This window comes from Panthera pardus, unplaced genomic scaffold, assembly GCF_024362965.1.
Source record: "Panthera pardus isolate Hobbes unplaced genomic scaffold, ASM2436296v1 HiC_scaffold_11, whole genome shotgun sequence".
NCBI lineage: Eukaryota > Metazoa > Chordata > Mammalia > Carnivora > Felidae > Panthera > Panthera pardus.
In genome coordinates, this window is record NW_026526666.1 from 78,530,371 (window position 1) to 78,547,910 (window position 17,540).

General features: G+C 54.4%; 2 long non-coding RNA genes across 3 annotated transcripts; one reads left to right on the plus strand and one right to left on the minus strand.

The window, feature by feature from the left end:
* Positions 1-1,304: 1,304 nt before the first annotated feature.
* Positions 1,305-3,264, plus strand: LOC109255517 (uncharacterized). The gene is made up of 2 exons (XR_002075273.2): positions 1,305-1,656; positions 2,105-3,264. It is a non-coding gene; the product is annotated as an uncharacterized LOC109255517 (long non-coding RNA).
* LOC109255518 (uncharacterized) lies at positions 3,256-15,823 on the minus strand. 2 transcript variants are annotated; one of them, XR_008420357.1, is made up of 4 exons: positions 10,770-10,860; positions 7,890-8,002; positions 7,598-7,751; positions 3,256-3,970 (listed from the first exon to the last, which is right to left on the minus strand). It is a non-coding gene; the product is annotated as an uncharacterized LOC109255518 (long non-coding RNA). The 2 variants fall into 2 exon arrangements; XR_008420356.1 differs by lacking the exons at positions 7,890-8,002; positions 10,770-10,860 and adding an exon at positions 15,569-15,823.
* Positions 15,824-17,540: the final 1,717 nt, after the last annotated feature.

Sequence of the window (17,540 nt, forward strand, 5' to 3'; positions counted from 1 at the left end):
CTCCCATGAAATGTCCTCCAGGCCACCCTCATCTCTGCTTGTGGAAGTCCTGAGCCTCCAGACATCCCCAGCCTGAAGCCCTATGGTTGTCCTGTGCACTTGGTGGAGCTGTCTTCTAGAACGTCAGCGGGGATGGGGGTCCCAACTGCCACTTGGTGATGACAACGGCCATCATGCAGCACCTGACTCTCCAGGGCTCCTGCCCCACCCTGATGTCATTGGTTGCCCCCAACAAGGAGTCACATCTACCCGTGGTGCCCACGGGAGTGGGGACAGTGGAGTCACGAGGTGAACTGACATGCCCAAGGCCACACAGTTCCTAACGGTCAGAGCCAAAACTTGAATGGCCAGCTAGTTCCAGGAATCCCCTCTCATCACCCGGTTACTTCTAGGTATGATTAACTGGTCTGTTTAGAGTTCTTCACAGATTGTGCCCCACTCCCCGGGCATGCATGCACATACTCACACACATTCATACGCACACGCGCGAGCACACTCACACACACACACACACACACACACACACACACACTCAAGTGCTTTTCAGGTCCTCCCCCTCAGGAATTCAGTAATTGCTAGCTTAGTCCCAAGTCTATGGACTGCATTCATGACCTTGTCACTTGAGAGGCATAGCGGAAAAGGAGTTACAAAGGAGGTTGATTGCCAAGGTCCCCTCGGCAGTTTCTCAGAGAATAGGGTCCGTGTGAACTTCCCAGGAAGGGTGGGACCCCCCCCCCTCCCAGGAGGAGTGGGAAGGGCCATGTGAGCATGAAGGAGGGGGCTGAGGCAAGGAGGGGAGGGGAGCCCAGGGAGGAAGGTAGGGGCCAGCATGGACTCGGCCCCAGCAGGTGCCCTGTCCCTTACGGATGACCACCCTTCACTGAGGGGGGGAGAAGATGGGGGGCTGAGGCTGGCCAGTCTCTCGGAATCCGTTGTCTCCCCTCCCGCCCCCTTGCCTCGGGAGGAACAACAGCTCCAGTGGGAATGGGGATCCCATTTCAGAGGATCCAGGAGATGGGGGAGGGGGGGGCATTGCAGAGCAGCCGCTCAAATAATTCAAGGAAGTAGAGACGGCATTTCAACTCCCCCCAAACCACCGACACGGGCTTGATGGATTGAGTGCTCACATCAGGCACTTTACAAGGAGGTTACTTCTCATTTTCTTATTTCCTCCTCAGATCCAGTCAGTGATGTGGGAGGCAAGTCGCAGTCCCCTCAACCCCTCTGTCACCTGCGGTGGAGGGCGGGGCGGGGCTGCGCTAACACTCACAAGGCACTTCTGCTTCTCCCCTCCTAGCCAGGTCCGCTCCGCCAGGAGCTTCAATCCACCGTGTGCCCAGAGATACTCAACTACAGATATCCCTCGCATCGCCCTAGGGAATGATTTGTCCAGTGGGAGACCGGGCAGAAGGAATCCAGACTGTGGACTAACCCCGCGGGGCTGCCCCTGGAGAAGAGGCCTGTGATTGTCCAGGTCTGTCTGTGCCTGGAGGGTAAGTCAGGAGAAGGGGCGAGACCACTGTCCTCCGAGCCACCCTCTCCATGACTCTATCTGCCCGACTCCTGTGCTAGTGCTTAGCGGGTCCCAAACCAGCGTGGGGCGCAGAGCCCTAAAATAATACACGAACCTCTTTCTCTTGTTCGCATCCACTCAAGGTGAGATACCATGAAATGCAACTGGAAGAAATGTCTTGTGGGTCATTTGTGGGATGTGGGATGGAATAAGACGGTGGGAGCCTCGGAGGTAAGGGGACGGGAGGAGATAACACAGGAGGGGAACATAAAGGTGCAGGATGTTAGGGTCGGATGGCTTGGGATGGGCTGGGGAAACTGAGGCCACATGGTAGGGAGGCCTCTCCGTGCACAGTTGGACTCTCATCTCGGGACGCACATTCAGAACGCGGCAGTCCCTTCCCCAGTTGCTCGGCAGGTGCCAGCACCGGGAGAGAGGGAGCGGACGACTCTTCAGGAGGCTGGCACGGGTCCCAAGCCATCTGTTCCCAACTTCCTCCTGCGTGGGTGGTGGCGACACGTCCCCAGCCGGCCCCCGCGCCTCTCACCAGCCGTCAACACGCCCTCACTCTCTCCTTGTGTGTGTTGTCAGATCTTCCCAATATAGCAGCCCGGAGTCTGTCAACAGTTCTGTTCCATGCCTACTTCCCCTCCCCAAAGGATGCCAAGTCTGCTGGCCCCTCCCTCGATGGGGGCATCTCCCGTCATGCCTCACTCTCAGCCCCGGCAAGAGGAGACCTCCCCAGAGGTGCTTGGAGAAGCCACACCAGCCTCCGTCGTCTGGGTCCCTTGGATGGGACCCGGGCCAGGATGCATCTGAGTGGCACTAGGGAAGAGGAGTCCAGGCGACCAGGGATCGGCTGGACGTGGGGAAGAGGGGAGTGGAAACTGAAGGTGACACTTGGGGCTCTGACTTGAAATGACTTGGGGAAGATGGTCCTATTCACTGAGGTGGGGGGTCCTGAGGAGGAGCGGTTTGGGGACGGAGAAAGAGAGATGAGCTTGAGATCCAAGGAGACAGAGAGGACTGAGAGCTCCTCAAGGGAATGTCCTTGTGCACACGCGGACTGGAAGCTCAGGAGAGAGGTCTGGACTTGAAGAAGGTGCCGGAAGGTGGAATGCAGTCATCCACGGGAGCACACCCATTTGCTCCAGTAGCATTCGGCAGTCAGCGTTGTCACTAAAGCAATCCCAATGACTCACTTTACAGAATTCCCCTCGTGCATCCCACCAGGGTGCTGCGGGACGGACTGGCCTCCGCCCCCAGATGTCTGGGACGCATCCCGGCAGCTGCCTTCTCTTTCCCCCTTCCAGCCGCCTATGTTCTACCCTCCAGGCAACAGAGAGTGTGACCTGGTCTGAGCATCAGGAGCCCCGGACCCCATCCTAGCTTTGACCACTGACTTTGGGAATCGAAACAAATCATTTTCTCTCTTAGCCTCCACCTCCTCAACGGTGAAATGGGAACAAATATGGCAGATACTCTACACACTTAAGGAATTTGGGTGAAAACTGCCCAATGATCTGGCCAGATCCCCTGAGTCCCGTCTGCCCCCTGCCCCCACCCCGCCATGGGACCCACGGCGGAGCCTGCCCCAGGTGTGTGGCACACCGTCCCCATCCTCGGTTGCCTCGTCCTCCAGGGGGGCTCCAGGACACTGCTCTGGTCTCCTCCAGCCTGCACGGACCCCTCTGCCCCCCATGCTTCACCAGATGACCCCGCAGATCAGAAGATACCACTAATAATGCTCATATAGTGGCATTTATTGCGGCACAGGCAGCCCCTGCTTAGCTTTCAGGGCTAGCAGGAAATGTCGGGCACAGAGTGAATCACTCTTTACAATGCATCTTGAGCAGAGCATTTGTAATAATCCCTTATTGCCGATCTTCAGATCTTCATTGAGACCTCAGTGAGGTAGTCAGGCCCCTCCTCTCCTCTCATGCCCTCCAGCTAAGACTGTAGCTCGTGGTAACCCCTTCATCACATGATCAGAGGGGAGGGCGACTTAAGGTGGAGAGACAGGTTGTCGTCCTCCTGGGATGCTACCCTTTCATTTCAGAAAGGGGGTTGGGGACGAAGGTTGCTAACCTGGGCCCTGAAGGTCAGCTCGTGAATCTGAGAAATGGCAGGTGCCTTTGTACCAAAGGGACACTGTCACACACAACCGTGGCCGTGGCAGATGCATATTGTTGTGTCTGCTCAGTGCCCATCTATGCCCCCCTAAGAGAAAGCCCTTCATCTGGAGAACCCTCCTCCCCCAGGCCAGCATGCAGCCCTGGCTGTCAGTCAGAGGACGCTCCCGCCCCCCAGCCACATGGGCAGGGCATAACCCAACTCCAGAGTTTAAGTCACCCCCTGAGGTTTGGCCAATCAGAACCAAAGGAAGACGATGAATCAGGGAACACGTGAGGCAGGAGTTGCTCGTGACCATGGTTCCCGTTCCTGGAAGGAGCCAATCTGCAGGAGAATAAAACATGAAAGCCGTCTTAACTATTTCCGGTGGAATCTCTGTCACTTGCAACCAGCCTTCCTTTACCCTATTAGAGATGCATTCTTTCCACCAGCCTTCTGGAGACAGTTCCCATTTCATTGCTGTCTATTCCAGGCCAGCCCAGAGGGTGTGGCCTAGAGACTCGGAGCAGGGCAGACCCAGTGACCAGACCCTGGTCTGGCTCCCCTGGAGCCCCTGGCCCAGCAGGGACAGAACCAACCACGCATCCTTTCTGCCAGCCCCTTCTAGGTCATACTCTGCTGCCCTCTGCTGCCCCCTGCTGGCCACAGGCCATCATGCGCTCAACTCTTGGGGTCAGGGTAGGTTTGGGGGCTACGTCCCAGGGACCCGAATGAGGAAGCAGAGGAAGCCCTGGGTCTGAAAAGAGGCAGCCTCTCACAACCCCATCCCAATAAGAAACATCTCTGGAAATGCAAAAAGAAACAAACAAAAACTTTACTGTTACATGGGGGCTAAGAATACGGCTGTCTTCCCTTGAGTGAGAATAATACAGTAACACAAATTGGGAGTTGGATAGGCAGATGTTGTCTTACAAGTGAGAGCCTCTAGGCAGGTTTTCCAGGAGGCTGGAACAATGGAACATAAGGACCGAGAGACGAATGGCTCAAGAGAGAAACGGAGTCAAGAAAATAATAGCAGCTAAGGGGAGGGTGAGCAGAAGTGAGATTCCCGGCTCACAAGGCAGGGGACACCGCGGTGACGCTGATGCACTCTAGGATGCAGGACGGGGGCCCCCAAAAGCAGCCTCTCTGACCCATATTGCTCACAAATACCGAGGGGGGAAATAATAATTCACGTGTTTACAGTTTGTGGAACACGTTAGCACACCATATCACATCTGATTTCACACCACCTAAGGAGGTAACTGCTATTGTCTTCATGTTTTTTTTCTCACAAGGTAATAGAGATTCTTTTTTTTAAGTTTATTTATTTGAGAGAGAGAGAGTGCAAGCATGAGTGGGGTGGGGGGGAGAGAATCCCAAGGAGGCTCCGTGCTGCCAGCACAGAACCTGATGTGGGGCTCGAACCCACGAACTGTGAGGTCATGACCTGAACGAAAACCAAGAGTTGGATGCTTAACTGATTGAGCCACCCAGACGCCCCAAGGTAATAGAGATTCTGAGAGATGTAGTGGCTTGACTGAGGCAACTTCTCTGAGCAGCAGAGTCTAGACTCGAACCCAGGGCCAACTCCGAGTCCAGGGCTCCCTCTGCTGAATGAGACCACCTCTCTGTGGGCGGCACCAGCTTCTTTAGGGTCAAAGAATGGAACCAAGGTTCAAAAACTTGACCCTGCTATTTAGCAGCTGTGTGCCTTTGAACAAGTTACTTAACTACTCTGAGTCTCCTGCATGAGTATATCTCATGGGGTTGTTTTATTTATTCTTGTTTTAAAGATTTTATTTTTAAGAAATCTCTACACCCAACGTGGGGCTCGAACTTACAACCCCAAGATCAAGAGTCCCATGCTCTACACACTGAGCCAGCCAAGCATCCTCACGGGGTTGTTTTAAACCTCATATGTCAATGTATGTAAATTACCCAAAGCAGGGCTTGACATTTAGTAGATACAATTACAATGGTCACAAAAATTAGCACACACATATTTCTAAATGCAATTCTCCCCGGGTATTTAGTCTGACTTTGTGTTTTCCTGGTGAAATCAAATTCAAGGAGTCTACCCTGTAGCTCTGTCTCATCATCTTAACCATAGGAAAGAAGGCCCCAGAGACACCTCAGCTCCAAAGCAAGTTGATTGCTTGAATATTTATTTCACAGATGAGAAACTGAGGCTCCAAGAAGTTGAGTCCTTCCTTCAAGGTCACACAGATCATACGTGGTAGAACTGGGACATAAACCCACGTCTGACCCCAAAGCCCTCACTCTTTCACGAACTCTATGAGGTTGGCCTGTGGCAATGGGAAGGAGTGTAGGGCAGATGGGGCAGCGGAGACATCAGTGTGGGTGCTGTTGCAATGGTCCAGGTGAGAGCTCGTGGTGGCACAATAGCAGAGGAAGGGTTCAAAAGGGGCAGATCGCATCCATATTTAGGAATAAACTATGCAGGACTTACTGACAGATTCATTTGCTAAGAGGTTTTGGGCTTCAACAACTAAGTGAGTAATGGGGCCATTTTCTGGAATGGGAAGACCAGAGAGGAAAGCCATTTGGGGGTAGGGCAAACCAAGGATCCCCCTTTGGCCTTGGGAGGTTTGGATGCCTTCAGACATCCAGTGGAGCTTTTGGGTGAATGCACCTGGATCTCAGGGGTGAGGTCAGGACAGGAGAGAGCAGCACAGAGGTGCTACTCAAAGCCAGTGGAGTAGACGTGATGTCCTGGGGGAGAATGTAGAGAAGAGCCCAGGACTGAGCCCCTTGGGCCCCGCAACAATTGGAGGTCCAGCGGGGGAAGGGGAAGGACTGGGGAGCTGGATGTGGTGTCCTAGAAGCCTAGAGGAGATGATGTTTCAAGGAGAGAGTGAGCAATTCTGTTCAGTGTCGATGAGAGGCCAAGTTCGGTGAAGACCCCAAAGTGACCAGAAGAATCCAGCCCATAACCTTGATTAGGGCAAACACTGTGTGCAGCATCCACCCCTGAGCCAAAGGAAAGCTCACCAGAATGGACTATATCACTTCCAGCTGCCCAGGATGGGGTTAACCATAGAAGCAGAAGACAAGGATGGAGGGATAGAGATTTTCACTGCAGATCTTGGCAAGGGAGGCTGGGCCATCTCTGTCTCCACCCTTCTAAAGACTGGAAACATTTCCGTTTCAGCCCTCATTCATGCCATTATTCATGAATAATGTGATAGGTCCTGTGTTGATCACTGGGGACACGGCTGTGAATACGTGACTTTGATCTTGACCCCGGGGAGTTTAAAAAGAGGTCAGAAACACTACAGCTCCTTATAGCCAATCATGGCCATGCTATGGTGGAAGGATACATCAGGGGCTCTGGGAACACAGTTGAAGGGTGAGGGAGAGCTTCACGGAGGAGGTGATATTTGGTCTGGGTCTTGAACAGGAGGTCAGCCAGCAGACAACAGAGTTACTGACATCCTGACAGAGGGAATGGAGACATGAGAGAGTATGTGGTGATGGGAAAACCACCCTTCCCTGTGTGGTTAGAGCGGAGTAACTGGAGAGGGAGGGGGAGCACTGAGACGTACAGGACCCAGGTCTTTATGGACCTTAAACTTAAAGCTAAGAAACTTGGACTTAACTCTGTAGGTCAGTATTTTCCCAAGAATGTCTTGTGAAACACGAATCTCAAATTTGCTCCGTAAAAAAAAAAAAAAGAAAAAAAGAAAAAAAATCAATGAATCAATAAATTCTAGGATCAAACACACTTGGGACATGCTACAGAGCAGACCCTCCTGGGGATTCACCATGTTCATTAGCATTTGAAAGCTCAGAGAAGAACCTATAGAAGAAAGAGAGACAGAGAGACAGAGAGAGAGAGAGAGAGAGAGAGAGAGGAGGGGGAGGGAGGGAGTGAGGAGGGGAGGAAGGGAGGAAAGGGGAGGAGAGAGAGAGAGAGAGAAAGAGGGAGAGAGAACAAAGAACACTTACCTTTCAATTTTCTAGATTTATGTCCCACACTGCCCTCTGTTCATGTAATGAGCACTTGCATCCCTGCACAATTACTGCTCCTCAGGCACACGGGTGGGGAGGGGGGAAGCTGAGCCAGGACTTGGGAATGTTTGCATTTTAAGCAATGATTCACCTGGAGGCAGAGGGCAGAGGGATGGCTCGTAAGAGGCCCCATTAGCCCTGGAACCCACAGATGAGGTCCAAGTTTACCCCTTTACCCTGGAACTAAAAATATCTCCACTGATTTCTTCAGCAAATATCTAATGAGCACCTTCTCTGGGCCAGCTGTGCTGGTGCTGGCAGTACAATAGGGAGAAAATCAGACGCCGTTCCTGCCTCGTAGTGCTTCCTGGCTCACGGGCGCCATTCACATAATCACATAGGCTGAGGTTGAGGGAAAGAACACAGTCCGTAAGAGAGGAAACCCGGAATCAAGGAGGGTTTTCCTTCATAAGCCAGACCCGGGCTGAGACGCAAAAGACAGGTAGGAATTAACTCGGCAAGGAGGGGTGGTGTCTGCAGGATGGCATTCTGAGCAGAGAGAACGGTGTGTGCAAAGGCCCTGTGGCGGGCAGGAAGATACCACAACTTCAAGACAAAAGGAAAAACAGAAAATAGTTGCCTCCTGGTCGTTTAGCAACTTTCACCGGCAGTCCTATTTGTGGCTATGTATGTTTAGCCACAAATTAGAAATAAAATGCCCCCAGAGTGTGAGATTTGGATGCTCCCAAATGAAGGATGTCCAGAAAATCGACCAAAAGAACACGTATTTTGTGCTGGAGTTTCCTGCTTAACAAAGGAGAAGGTGAGGCATGGAGAGGATCCCCAGGCACTTGGCAAGGACAGGGGATGGGTTGGGGTTCAGCCCACTGGGTTGGCCCAACTATTTCAAATCCGGTTCTACGAGGCCAAGCTTTCATGTTCTTGGAGCACCTGCTTGGCACAGCATACGATCTTGCTCAGAAGGGGCCCTCTCTACCATCTCCTGAGTGATGAGGGTGAACCAAGCACTGAGCTGGGTGCTTCACACACATAACCTCCTGTTGGCAGGCACCTGGGTGTCCCCACATTGTCCAATCTTGTGGCTTCACCCTGCTCTTACTAGGTAAGCAAAATGGCCCCAGCATGTATGCCACAGGTGGTGGGGGGCACCGCAACCCCAACAATACCTGCAGGGACTTCTATTTCTCCTAGACATCACGTGGCCGAATTCTCTGTCTCATCCGGGTCTCGCCACCCCCCACCCCCGTCACTGGAGTCTTCCCTCTGCCCCGAGCTAACCCAAAGAACGCTGCAGCCTTTCCTTTTGATTCCGCAAAGCAACCGTGAGTGCCGTGCTGTTCCACCCGAGTGAGTTCTCCTGGAGGTCTGAGGACCATGACAGTGGCTACACAGCACAGCATGTGACTTAGAAGTCAACCAGTGCTCTTGACCTCAGCCGTTCCCGGTAATGCTTCGTCGCCACCTTTTGTCTTTAAGCCTGTGGGTGCTCGCCATCTTGCTCGGACCCCCTGTCTCTCAAAAGCCTCCTCGCATCTCTTCCCTCGTTTCCGGGGGGAAGCATATCCCTCACCCCCCCCCCACCATCTCGGGTGTCCCGAACTGGGTTCACCAAGAGGCAGAGCTGAGGATTTGGGTACGAGTGGCTCATTTGGGAAGTGCCCCCAGGAGGCAAAGCTAAGGGGATGGGGATGACAGGGGGAGGGAAGGAGCCGGTACAGAGAGTGTTAACAAACGGGTTGTCACCGTGGGCTCGGTGGCACTGGACACCCCCGGAAGACGGTGTGGAACACGCCTCACAGGTGGCCCCCCCAAGGGTCAGAGAAGCTGTGTTTAGCTGTCACCTTGCATCCGTTGCTAGCCGAGGGCTGCTCTCAGCGGCACCAGCTCCAGCCTGTACCTGGTGCAAAGCAAGAGAGAGCCCTCCGTCGGAGGCTTGCGGGACCTTGCAGAAGGACAGCACTGACGGCTGGGGGATTGGGCAGGGCGCCACAGCCCCTGCTACGACGGATCGAGGCAAGGTCACACGCCACCCGTGGAGTCCACGCCCTTGGATGGAGGGGGCAGCCAATCTGCGCTCCAAACGCAGCCATCGAGTCATAGGACGTGTCGCTCCAAGACCTGTGTCCCTTTCCCAAAAGAAGGAAGGGCCCGTCCACAGCTGTGGTTTGAAAAGAGCTTTCTCTTCAATACACCCTGAGGTAGGCACCTACCATGACCCCCTTGCTATAAACTAAGTAACTGAGGCTGAGACAGGCAGTGAGGAAACCACAAAGCCAAGATTAAAGCACACACATTCCTAACCGTATGGTCTCCTAGAGCCCGGGAGCGGCACTTGGGTTAACAGCTTCTCAACACGACAAACACGTCAGCCAAACGTTGCACATTTACAAGCGGGTCCTTCTCACTACCGTCCTGGGCGTGCAGGGCAGAGGGCTACCGCCGTGCCCGGTTTACTAACGAGGAACCGGAGGCATGACAGATCCAAGCCTGGTGCCTCAGTTCCCACGGACTTGAACCACGATGTCAGACAACAAATTCCAGCCCCATTAACTCTCTAGGAACACCAAGAGCTGACGGCTGCAAGGCAAATCCGTGACCAGCAATCAGCGAAGATTACAACTACGCCAAATGGGGAGTCAGGCATGACCTTCTGAGACAAAGCGCAGCCTGTCATCCAAACTGTCCCCACCACCACCATCGGTAATGGGAGCACAATGGCAGGTGCTCCCCAGCTTGTAGTGCTGAGTAATCAGTACACTCTCAGAAGGAAATAGGATCTAAAGAAGAACTCTCAAAAAGCGAGGGGGCCCCATCACCTCTCACCTCCCCCCTGCACCCATCCTCCACCCCGCAGCCCGAGCAGTCCTCCTGCGACACAGACATGACCAACGTCTCCCTGCCTAAACTCTTTTTTTTTTAAGTTTATTTATTTCAAGAGATAGAGAGCATGAGCGGGGGAGGGGCAGAGAGAGAGAGAGAGGGAGAGAGAGAATCCCAAGCAGACCCCACACCATCAGCACAAGAGACCGACTCGGGGCTCAAACTCACAAACTGTGAGCTCATGACCTGAGCCGAAAGCCAGAGTCAGAAGCTTAACCGACTGAGCCACCCAGGGGCCCCTCCCTGCCTAAACTCTTCAGTCACTCACCATTGTCCTCAGGACGAAGGTCAAACTTCTGAGCGCAGGGCATGTGATGTCTCACCACGAGGGTCTGCCTCCCTTGCCCGCCTCGTCTCTTTCCCGCCCCTGAGCCGTGATCTCAGGGTAGCCATGCCCAGGATCTGCCCTCCCGGGTGCCCTGCCAGGTAGGGCTGGGATCGGAGTCGTCCCTGTGTCTCAATGGCCAGTAGGGACCATGAACAGACAAATGAGGCGGGTCCTGAGCTGTGTCTTTCCAGATGAAGGGTTGAAGGAGCAGAGGCAGCTGGTGGGGAGGGGCAGCTCCGAGGGACAGGAGCACGGGCACTTGTCTTGAAGGAGAGTCTGCCCGTGCCGGAAGGACAGGTGCTGTCAGCGAGAACGCCACCTCCCTCTGGTGACCTTTCCCGAAGACATTTTCTCTGAATGTCAGGTTCGTTAGACACAGGATTGGGAGTGCAGGAATCACTTTAGAACTGAATTAAAGAAGGACAGACAGACAGACATCATCCAGGTTTGTGGTGACAAGCCAGCTTGGAGGGTGAAGGGACACACTCTGCCTACGGGCCACTTTTGTCCTTCTCAGACGGCAGGGTCTCCTGTCAGGGCCATCCCTCCCTTCAGAATGGGGTTCCCAGCACCGCCATCCCAGGGTCCGTCCCAGGGTCCCGGGGCCAGCTGTACCTAGAATGGGCCCTCAGTCCCCAGGGCTCACAAGTGACTAACCAAGACCTGGAGTCCTAGGGACCCCGGGGCTTGAAGCATGTTGCTCACACAACCCCACTCCTCGGGCCCAGTGTGAGTGACCCAAGGATCTGTGTGACTCAGAACCCACTCTGGGTCACTCCATGCTGAACACTGGGGACACAGAGGTAAATCAGATATTTGCCCTACCCTCAAGGGGCTGCACATTTCATAAAGAAGACACAAAGGTACAGCAATGTTACCAGATGGTGGGCTCGGTGCCACGGCAGGTCTCTAGGCAGAGAGCGGTGAAGGGCTTCCCATGAGAAGGTACATCTGAGCTGGGCTTTGAGGGATGAATAGGAGTTTGTCACCCTGTCTGTTCTTTCCAGGAGACACCAGTTTCCAAACCCATCTGTGAGCGGTGAGCTCCCTGGCACTGAAGAGTGTGGGATGACTGATCCCTTGGCCCTCTGGTCACAGCTTCAGTGCCGTGGAGCGTGCTCAGGGCATTGGAGAGCAGGAGACCCAAGGATCTCGCTCCTCCAGTTTTCCTCCACAGCCCCTTGGCATCACTGACGGCACTGTAACGCACGCTGGGCCCCTTCTGCTCCCAAACCCGCAGGCCTCTCCTGTCTGCTGCCCCCACGGCTCACAGGAACCGGTCTCCTGTGCCATCTGCTATGGCCCCATGTGTTAGTGGCCAGGCCCAAGGTGGGCTAGCGCGGACAGGGACAAGACGCAGAAAAGCAGCAGAACCTGCAGGCTTCACTCCCACCCCCCACGTACATATGCGGGCACACACGCGCACACACCCCGTCCTCAGAACCTCACCCCCTATCCGCCCTGCCTCCAGCTCCCTGCAGACCTCAGTGCTATCCTAGCGTTGACCTTACTGGACCCCGCGGCTCTTCCCGGGGCTGCTGGCCGGGACACCACCGCTCTCCACCCCGAATGCCGAACGTCCCCCCACCCCCCAGGCTCCTGGCTCTGCCCCCTCCACAGCTCCTCAGCTGCCAGCTCTCTCTTCACGCCTCCCGGAGAAGCAACTGTCAGCATGTTTTTGTGGCTGGGGATGGGAAAGGCGGAGACAGAGGGGCACGGGGAAGGGAGAGACGGCGAGGGGAGGCAGGTGGGGAAGCAGAGACAGAGACGGGAAAAGAGGAGTGGGGGAGGGTCAGGGACCACCCTGATGGGAGAGGAGTGGAAAGAACAGACCGGAGAAAGCCGCTCGGGCCTGGGGATGGAAACGAGGACTCCCAGCCCCGTCGCCCTCTGACTCCGCAGCTCTACTCGGGGAGGTGGCCACGGGGCCGACAGAGGGAACTAGGCAGATTGTGGGCACAGGAGCTTTTGCTTGCCTCTCACGCCACCGGGAGATGCCCGCCACGGCCCAGCCCCGGGTCATCTGCCCTGTCCTCTCAGCCTGCGGCGGGCTGGGCCAGGCACACCCATCCGCTCAGAGATTGTCTGTCCCCCACAAGCCTGTTCCTTCTGTCCTCGGGCTGGCTTTGTGGGGCAGGGGGGTCGGGAGGCACTGGGGAGAGCAGCCCCTCTGCCCCTGGAGACCCCAAACACAGGGAGACGGGAGTTCACTGTGAGAGAGGACTCAGCCAGAGACAGAAACGAGAAAGGGATAGAACAAGAAAGACCGTACCGTAGGCCAGCTGCACAGACAGAAGCCAGCCCTGAAGACATGGAAATGTGACCCAACGTGCCCTTTCCGGCATGACCCAGGCTGGGAGCTGAGGACAGAGAGGCTGATTATATAGTCACCCATGCTGACCCTCCCGACAACCTGTATACTGTCATTAAGCCACTTCACAGGAGGAGAAACTGAGGCTCCGAGAGGCGAGGTGACTGGCCCGAGAGCCAGGCCCAGGACTCCCATCTGAGCAGCACCAAAGCTCATCCTCTTTCTTATGCACCTGCCTGCCTCCCTGTGGGTACAGACAGACAGAGTGAAAAAGGGACAAGTCAGAGCGCTCACGTGGGTATCAGCTCAGCCCCGGAGCCCAGAGCTAGGGTTTCCAGAAAAGCCAAGCAGTGCAGCGGATGGTTGGACCCCCGGCTCGGGGCCCCACTGCCTGGGCCGAGCGTGTCACCCATTTCCTTGCCCCTCAAAATGAGGCTAGGAAAAGCGTATAGTCACAGACATCGCGTGAGGTTTAAATGAGGTGACTGCAGAGTGCTTAGAATGGTTCCTGGCCCACAACCAGTGCTTGACAAATGGTAGCGCCTGGTATGACTCAGGGAGAAGCATCCTGGCTGAACAGAGGGAGGAGCGGGGCGGGGGAGGGGGGACTAGAAAGGCGGGAGGATGGGCAGTGAGATGGCACCATGTGGCCAGCGGGGCCTCGTGACGTCCCCACCCCCATCGCTCTCTCTCCTGAAATGCTTGGCGAGGCTGTGAAAACCACCTGAATTCTTCAGCCGGGTGGGCTTGAGGTGACGTGGTGGGGACCAGAGACCCCAGGTGCCCAGATCTCATGGCAGTCCCAGAGAAGTCACGGACCTCCCCCAGCCATAGGAGTTGGGAAGATCCCCCCAGTTTTAACTCAAATGCAAGAGCAAGGAGGCATCCGTGGGGCACCTGGGTGGCCCAGTCTGTTGAGCGTCTGACTTCAGCTCAGGTCACCGTCTCGCGGTTCGTGAGTTCGAGCCCGCGCCTCGGGCGTGCTGCTGTCTGTCAGCACAGAGCCTGCTTTGGATCCTCTGTCTCCCTCTCTCTCTCTCTGCCCCTCCCATGCTCTCATTCTCTCTCGCGCGCTCTCTCAAAAATAAATTAAAAATTTAAAAACAAGAGCAAGGAGACATCCAGCTGACATCTGGGTTGAACAAGCTAGTGAGACCCATACGGTGCTGGAGGCCGGGTGGGTGGTGTTAATAGTAAGGCCCGCTGATGCCCATAGAGCACTCCCCATGCACCGAACACTGAGCAAAGTGTTTCACACACTAACTTATGCAACCCTCAAAACAATCCCATGGCGTTGGCACCATTATTGGTCCCGTTTGACAGGTGAGAAAACCTGGGAACAGAGAGGTTGAATGACCTGCCTAACGTTGCACAGCGAATCAGTGGTGAGCTGGGAGGCAGAGCCAGAGGGCCAGGCTCCTGACTGCACCCAACTCTTATTGCCTCATGTGGCACGAAGGGTGGGCGATGAGAGAGAGCCACCTAAGAGCTTCCGGGAGCTCAGGTCTGCAGATGGGGTCAGCGCCCAAAGGTGAAGACCCAGCCAGGAGCGCTCCTGTCCCCGAGAAGCCCCAACAAGCCCAGAGACCGCCCCACTATTTACCAGGCACTGATCCCTGATCCAGGGGAAAAGTAAAGTGTCAGGGTTGGGCCAGTGGTGCCAACTTTGGCCAAACGTGTCACAGGCCAGCAGCTCTGAACCTACACGGCACTGTCCCTCCAGGCTGGGGGCCATGCTCTCCACCGAACACTTGGCTGGCCAAGCCTGGCCCCCACCCTCTCCCAGTACCCCTCCCCTGCCTCCATCCCACTGCTCAGATAATGCCACCATCTGGGGCCCATCTGCAGGGAGCCTGCCTGCTTGTTAGAGAGGGGGTATCTCCCATCTGTATCCCACAGGAGCATCCTGGAACTCCAGAAATGCCAGGAGAGATCAGGGCATAAAACAGCCCCGTTAGCGTCCTGCCAGGGAGGCTGTGGGCCACGCACCCAGGTCAGTGAGTCAGACAGGTCAGTGCAAAGAGGCAGCTCCCTGTGGTGGAAAGAGTATGGACTTCAGAACGACATGGGGTTGAATTCTGAATCACCCCCATTGGACGGGGGCTTTGGGCAGGTCGGTTCAGTAGCCTGAGCCAGTTTGCTCATCCGTAACATGGAGATAACAGAGGATAGTCACCAGAACTCCATTCGATCATTTGTGTGGCCCTTGCACTTAGAACAGGCACAGGAAAGATGTTTGTGGAACGAATGGATGTGGCCAACCCGATGGCCACCCTGCCTTCTCTCTTGCGAACAGACCCCAAATTCAGGCCCGGCAACAAGGGTGCCTGATGGCTCTAAATAAGTCATGCCGACACTGTTCCCCTTTACCGTGAATGGGGTGGGCACGTGACCCAGTTCTAGCCAATGAGATATAAGGGAAGGTCACCTGAGGATCTGGGGACAGGTTTCCATCCGGGAGGAAAGGAGGGAGGTGCAGGAACAGGGCTCTCCTTCTCCTGGACCTTTCTTCCTCCTCACGCCTTCCAGGCTGCTTTGGGAGGTGCGGTGTTTGCAGATGACAACTGGTAACCACAGGAAATGTCACCATTAGTGAGGATGGCAGAAGAGAAAGAAAAGAACGTGGCTCCTCAGGGATACCATTCAGCTGCCAGATCCACCCGGCACCTCCTACCTTAAAATTTCTTGTTCGTGAACAAGAAATACCCGCTAGGTTCAAGCCACTTATTTGGTATGCAAAATCTTACAGCCGTAGACATTCCTATCTGATGATACAAGGGCCAGTGAGTGAGTGAATGAATGAATGAATGCATGTCTTGTAGCCTGAAAATAATTGCGCGAATGTTTGTCATTATCGACAATATTAATACGGTAACACCTCATTTATTCAGAATTATCAGCAACAGGCTTTTGCTCAAAAGGAAATTTTCGAGATAATTGGAGTTTACCCCCTTTAGGCACCAAAATACTACTTTGATTTTAACCCTTTTTGATTTTTAAAAATCGCCTGAAACGTATCACACCCCCCCGTATCTATCCCCTCTCACTGCACCCCCCTCAACACACACACACACACACACACACACACACACACACGTGCACACACGCACACGTGCACACACACACACACACACACACACACACACACCAGGGGACGCCAAGCAGGAGTTAAGCTTAGCTTGGATACCGGGCTCACCAGTGAACACGCATTGCTAAAGTAAGTTGTCACCCAGCATTCCCCTGGGGCTGGCAGAGGTGGGGCTCCTGGAGTTGCTCTAAATTCCAGAGTCATCACCCCTCCCAGCCGCTCCCCATCAAGCTTCTAGACGGCACAGTGACACCTCTTGCAACCCTTCCCTGCTTGGACGGATTTCTCTGTTCTGGGCTGTGAAGCCAGGACACCCATTCGCCAGACTTGTGTGCCACGTGGCTTCCGGCAAAGGCCCCTGACCAAGACGCTGCCGTAAAAGTACCAGATCCCAGATGAGGAAGGCCTGGATCCTGCCCTAAGGAGAGAATCATTCTTTTTTTTTTTTTTTTTTTTTTTTTACAAATCTTTACTGAGCACCTGCTAGCTGAGGCAGTAGAAGCTAAGAATGCAAGCTTTGGAGCCAAAGATCCAAGTTCAAATCCTGACTCTGTTTACTAGTGGTGTGAACGTCGGGCAGGTCATGTCACCTCTCTGAGCCTCGGTTACCTTCATCTATATAATAGAACTAATAATGGGTACCTTCCATGTAAGGATGATGCAAGGAATCCATAAGCTATTGTGCTCAATGCTCCTCGTAATGTCTTTTACTTGGTAACTTCTGAACAAACATAAGATATGGTCATCATACAGTGGGCTTGTTTCTGGGCGGTGGAGAACAATGGCTGATAAGAATGGCAAGGCTGGTGACCCCAGCAAAGTAACAGCTCATCAGGTGGACCAGGTGTTTTCTAATACACATGAATAAATGCCAGTTGGAGAAGCCTGGCACAGAGACAGGTCAGAAACCCGAAGGAGGGTCTAGATCCCAGACTGGAGAGGCCAGAGAAGGTTTCCCAGATATCGATGCCGGGACTAAAAAGTTAGTGGGTGTCTTGGTTTCCTGGGGTTGCCTTAACAGATTACCACCGACTGGGTAGCTCAGCCTGATCTCACCTCAAGATCCTGGGCTTTATTACATCTTCAAAGCCACTTTTTCCAAACAAGGTCACATGCACAAGTTCTAGGATGTGTAGATGTATCTTTTTAATAGTTACCTTCCGGGGCTCCTGGGTGGCTTAGTCGGTTAAGCGTTCAACTTCGGCTCAGGTCATGATCTCGCAGTTCGTGAGTTCGAGCCCCGCATCGGGCTCTGTGCTGATGGCTCAGAGCCTGGAGCCTGCTTCGGATTCTGTCTCCCTCTCGCTCTCTG